Below are 6,251 nucleotides of genomic sequence, written 5' to 3' on the forward strand. Positions count from 1 at the left end.
GACGACAACTACACTACTCGGTAGCCGAGAATATAATATCAAGGCATTGAGTATGGTAACGCTCACTCCAGTTCCCCTTCAACAGTTTCACGTACTTTTCACTCTCTCTTCAGAGTGCTTTTCAACTTTCCCTCACGGTACTTGTTTACTATCGGTCTCGCTTTATAATTAGCTTTTGGAGAGACATATCTCCAGCTTCGAGTTGCACTTTCAAACAACTCTACTCATAGGAATGAGCCATTATGACTGGTATCGAAAATGACCTTTACAGGATTTTCACCTTCTTTGATGCTACTTTCCAGTAGACATCAGGACAAATTCACCAGTCTAGCATCAAACCATACCGGACACCGAGAAATGTTGCCATTTCTCTTCCCGATGAGCTTTTCCCTGTTCATTCGCCATTACTAAGGGATTCTCAGTTGATTTCTTTTCCTCCCCTTACTGATATGCTTAAGTTAAGGGGGTTCTCTCGCCCAATTCAGGTTATGTAGTTGATTGTCTCTTAATTGGTTCACTGACCAATATGAGACAGAAACCGATTCAGCAGTTTTGTTCGCTACTACTATCAAACACAGGTCGAAGTTTCCATTCAGTCATTAATTCCAACTTTCAAATGTTGTTGTTTCAGCTTTCGCTTACTAGAAGCAACATAATACTCGCTGCAATACAGACCTCGGGAAACCCTCACCGTGAATAAGGTTCACTCACATATTTCACTACATTTTGCGTGGGATTGGAGATGAGGCTACTCGTTCTTGCTCAGTACTAGGCTGAAAATTAACGAAACTTCGTTACAAACGTTCACATGTTGATGTTTCCGCTTTCGCGTACTCGAAACAACATAATACTAGTCTTTGTAATTTAGTTTCATAATTTCAACTGTTCTCATGCAGAATTTTTGCTCATTCTTATCCCAAATTTTGACCTGGCTACTAGTTACACTCCTTGTACTTATTGCAAAATGACCACAAATTTCAACAGCTTTCACATGTTGCTGTTTCGGCTTTCGCTTACTACAGTCAACATAATACTCGTTGCAAAATAAGTGCTCGGCATCTGCAATTTTCCAAAGACGAAGTTTCGCCAGTTCAATTTTCGCTCGCCAATTATGGCTACTAATTCACACGGTACTGAGCTCAACAACATTAAATTTGTTCAGCAAGACTTTCACATGTTGATGTTTTGGCTTTCGCCTACTAGAAGCAACATAATACTCGTCTTGTTAGCTCATTCAATGAGAATAGCTTTTCCCGTTGAGAATTTTTGCCTTCAATTGGCGTTGTAGTGAGTTTGGCTACTCAGATCACCAAATACTTGTGACAATTCGAACCAGAAATGTTTTCAATTTTCACATGCTGATGTTTCGGATTCAACCTACTAGAAGCAGCATAATACTTGTATTCAACAATTTCTGTATCAAATCCCAGTTTTCTCTGGTGCATCTTTGCCAAACTATTCCAAACTGCCTGAGTCTGAATACCAATTACAGGTACTAGTAAATGCACGTTACTAAGGACTATATAGTTCTAGGTTACTGTACACAACGACGTTCACATGTTGATGTTTCAGCTGCCGCTTACTAGAAACAACATAATACTTATCGTGCATACCTTTCCATAACTTGTCCTTTTCAGATGCATTAGTTTCCCTTTGTCTTGGCTTCTACAGTCAGACTGGCTACTAGTAACAGCACAGTACTAATCACATATCGTTCTACAGTTTGCAGACAACTTTCACATGTTGATGTTTCAGCTTTCGCCTACTAGAAACAACATAATACTCGCTGTATACATTTGTAGTTCTCTATGTAACTTTCATGTGAAGAAGTTTCGCCAGTCTTTTTGACTGTCTCAAATCTGAGTCATGCTTAGGCTACTAGTTGCTTCATAGTACTTATCGCCTCGAGATCATTGAACAAAACTTGATTTTCACATGTTGCTGTTTCAGCTTCCGCTTACTAGAAACAACATAATACTAGTCTCATTAAGTTCCGTCTCTTTGCAATTTTCTTATGAAGAAAATTCGCCATCACAATGACTCCAGCAGTTCTTGATCAAGGAATGCAATCATTGATCAGAATGCTATTATTTGAATCGGTTCTGCTTTAAGTGTTCCAATTTTATTGGAAGCACCAACAATAGAACATCAATGTGTTCAATCGAGAGTTATATAACCCTGAATCGGACGCAGTCAACAGCCGAAGCCGAGACCGCCTTTTGCGTTAGAGAGGTCGGTAAACAAATCTTGCGATTCATACCGAATTAACACATATAGCTGTGCTCCTCTTCGTAAAGCGAGCCAAGTGATCCCCTGTTGAAGGATGTATTTGGACCAATCTAGTAGCATTTGGTTTCCAACAAGCTCTCCCAAGTTAGCTTACTTATTGGGCTTTTCAACCAATTCGGTTGGCTACAAGCATCATCAAAGTACTAGCCACAGTTTGATCGCAAAATTCTACGACTTTCACATGTTGATGTTTCGGCTTGCGCTTAGCCTACTATAAGCAACATAATACTAGTCATATCATAGAGCGTGATCAGCTTGTGACGTTCTCATGATGAAGTTTCACCAACAGTGTCTCACTTCGAGCTTAAATCCAGCTACTAGTAACTACACAGTACTGACTGCAACGATAACTTTTATCTATACCTTTCACATGCTGCGCTTTCGGCCAGGGCCTACTAACGTCAACATAATACTCGATATAAACTTTTGTTCATGATGCAGCTTCCCCATGCAGAAGTTTCGCCTTCAAATGCTCTCTTGGCCATATGACGTAAGAAAAGGTTACTAGTAACATCACAGTACTAGCCACAGTTTGATTGCAAAATTCTACGACTTTCACATGTTGATGTTTCGGCTTGCGCTTAGCCTACTAGAAGCAACATAATACTAGTCATATCATAGAGCGTGATCAGCTTGTGACGTTCTCATGATGAAGTTTCACCAACAGTGTCTCATTTCGAGCTTAAATCCAGCTACTAGTAACTACACAGTACTGACTGCAACGCTAACTTTTATCTATACCTTTCACATGCTGCGCTTTCGGCCAGGGCCTACTAACGTCAACATAATACTCGATATAAACTTTTGTTCATGATGCAGCTTCCCCATGCAGAAGTTTCGCCTTCAAATGCTCTCTTGGCCATATGACGTAACACAAGGTTACTAGTAACATCACAGTACTAGCCACAATTTGATCGCAAAATTCTACGACTTTCACATGTTGATGTTTCGGCTTGCGCTTAGCCTACTATAAGCAACATAATACTAGTCATATCATGGAGCGTGATCAGCTTGTGACGTTCTCATGATGAAGTTTCACCAACAGTGTCTCATTTCGAGCTTAAATCCAGCTACTAGTAACTACACAGTACTGACTGCAACGATAACTTTTATCTATACCTTTCACATGCTGCGCTTTCGGCCAGGGCCTACTAATGTCAACATAATACTCGATATAAACTTTTGTTCATGATGCAGCTTCCCCATGCAGAAGTTTCGCCTTCAAATGCTCTCTTGGCCATATGACGTAACACAAGGTTACTAGTAACATCACAGTACTAGCCACAATTTGATCGCAAAATTCTACGACTTTCACATGTTGATGTTTCGGCTTGCGCTTAGCCTACTAGAAGCAACATAATACTAGTCATATCATAGAGCTTGATCAGCTTGTGACATTCTCATGATGAAGTTTCACCAACAGTGTCTCATTTTGAGCTTAAATCCAGCTACTAGTAACTACACAGTACTGACTGCAACAATAACTTTTATCTATACCTTTCACATGCTGCGTTTTCGGCCAAGGCCTACTAACGTCAACATAATACTCGATATAAAATTTTGATCATGATGCAGCTTTCCCATGCAGAAGTTTCGCCTTCAAATGCTCTCTTGGCCATATGACGGAACACCAGGTTACTAGTAACATCACAGTACTAGCCACAGTTTGATTGCAAAATTCTACGACTTTCACATGTTGATGTTTCGGCTTGCGCTTAGCCTACTAGAAGCAACATAATACTAGTCATATCATAGAGCGTGATCAGCTTGTGACGTTCTCATGATGAAGTTTCACCAATAGTGTTTCATTCGAATTGGTTCTGCTTTAAGCTCTCCAATTGTTTTGGATGAACCAGTTTTGCCCTTCGAAGCCACTTTTGTGAGCTTTTGTGGGTCTTTACCAAGAGGATATACCTCAAGGCCTCTTTCAATTCCTTTAAGTTCTTTCAACTCCTTTACAGTTTCTAGGTTCACATAGCTGCAAACCTTATTTCTAGTTTTAAGTCTGGCCAACTTGGGGAGAGTTGGTGCAGACCGTGACCAATTCTAGTAGGATGCCACAACAAGAATGTGATCAACTTAGCTTGTCGATGAACCTGCCCCACATTCAAACAACTCTATCGCCTTTTCCTCGTATAGTTATATGCGAGGGCCTCTCATAGAGAGCGCTGTTAGCAACCTTTTCCACATAGACGATAAAGTTGTGAGTGTTTTGCACATGGCTGTTGTCATCACCACGTGACGAGTCAACTCAGCTTGACTCTCTACACTCCGACAAGCTTTGCACATACGCCTTTAGTTCAGTATGTGTCTTTAATCTGACTCCGGTGCCTCAAGCCGGAAAAATTGTCAGATTATGATCATTATCGGTTAGTCATCCCGATGCAAGATCGTATCGTACTGTCTTTGTCTACCTCCAGATTCCGAAGAACAGGAGGAGACTCTCCCAGACCTACATATCTGGGAGAATGTTCAGAGGGCGAGAAGCTGTGGATTACTCTCCCCTAAGAACTGACTAAACTTTACCCTCGTCCAAGGTAAGTTTATTTTAGCTAGCCTTCTATGTAAAGGATCTGAGGCTAAGCTGTGTTTTTTCGAGCCTTTGGCTCGGAGCAAGTTCAGTGGGCGCCCCGAGTAGCTCAACTCTTTCCCACTGAACAGCGCAACGCTCTGTCACTCGCTGGGATTTTTGCGTGTCGGTTCTAACCACGCGACTTGTGGACCTTTTTAGGCCTTTCTCATTCACAAGTCTATAGCTGGGCTTCTATAACCCAGCTTCTGAGATCTAGATAGCTGCAGTTCTGCTAGGCTGCTTTTGCTAACTAGTCTCCCTTTAAGCAGTCCCTTGCCATGACTGCTGAACTATGTATCCACACAAGTAGTTTTTGAGCTCGATACATAATTCGAGATTGGTTGCCAAGCAATCTCTAGCGACAGAGCGTCATGCGCACTACAGACATGGCCTCTACCAGCAGCCATGCCCGAAGGAATCAATCACTGATCCTTCCGCAGGTTCCCCTACGGAAACCTTGTTACGACTTTTACTTCCTCTAGACAATTAAGCTCGATCCGCTTCATCCCGTTGCCGGAGACCGAAGTCCCAACAGTAGGAATTTGCAATTCTTGCTTAACTATCCAATCAGTAGTAGCGACGGGCGGTGTGTACAAAGGGCAGGGACGTAATCCCTATGAGTTGTTGACTCATAAGTACCAGGAATTCCTGGTTCACGTCTGCAAGTTACAACAGACGATCCCCTTGAAGCGCTGTACTTTTCTCTGATTGCCCAGTCCATTTCGGACCAAGGGCTGAGTACTCAATCTAAAAGTACACAGTGTAGCGCGCGTGCAGTCCAGAACATCTAAGGGCATCACAGACCTGTTATAGCCTCACTTCATCTGCGGTATTTAATTCCGCATAGTTCCTCTAAGAAGTGTTTGAATTCACATATAGTGAATTTCATTATTTAGATGGAGAAGATCTCGTTCGTTATCGGAATTAACCAGACAGATCACTCCACTAACTAAGAACGGCCATGCACCACCGCCCATATAATCATGAAAGATATTCAATCTGTCAATCCTTAAGATGTCTGGACCGGGTGAGTTTTCCCGTGTTGAGTCAAATTAAGCCGCAGGCTCCACTCCTGGTGGTGCCCTTCCGTCAATTCCTTTAAGTTTCGATTTTGCAACCATACTTCCCCCGGAACCAATAAACTTTGGTTTCCCGGTTAATCTCTTGCCAAGTCAAGATCGACTTTGACAAATTGTAGGTTGGTATAGTTTATGGTCAGAATTACGAGGGTATCTAATCCTCTTCAATACTCTGACTTTCGTTCTTGATTAATGAAAACATTCTTGGCAAATGCTTTCGCAGTAGTTTGTCTTGCCACGATCCAAGAATTTCACCTCTAACGTAGCAATACAAATGCCCCCGTCTGTTCCTTTCAATCATTACCGCACTC

At 41.8% G+C, this 6,251-nt stretch overlaps 1 non-coding gene and 1 pseudogene across 1 annotated transcript in view; both read right to left on the reverse strand.

The window, feature by feature from the left end:
- The window catches only part of LOC142355902 (large subunit ribosomal RNA), a 3,522-nt gene extending 3,032 nt beyond the window's left edge, over positions 1-490 (reverse strand). The window contains exon 1 of the ribosomal RNA XR_012761321.1: positions 1-490. This exon is cut by the window's left edge and continues 3,032 nt beyond it. This is a non-coding gene — a ribosomal RNA (large subunit ribosomal RNA).
- A 1,683-nt stretch (positions 491-2,173) lies between these two features.
- LOC142355901 (5.8S ribosomal RNA) lies at positions 2,174-2,325 on the reverse strand (annotated as a pseudogene).
- Between the last annotated feature and the right edge of the window lie 3,926 nt (positions 2,326-6,251).

The sequence above is a fragment of the Convolutriloba macropyga genome, unplaced genomic scaffold (assembly GCF_964194025.1).
Source record: "Convolutriloba macropyga unplaced genomic scaffold, txConMacr16.3 SCAFFOLD_3959, whole genome shotgun sequence".
NCBI lineage: Eukaryota > Metazoa > Xenacoelomorpha > Acoela > Convolutidae > Convolutriloba > Convolutriloba macropyga.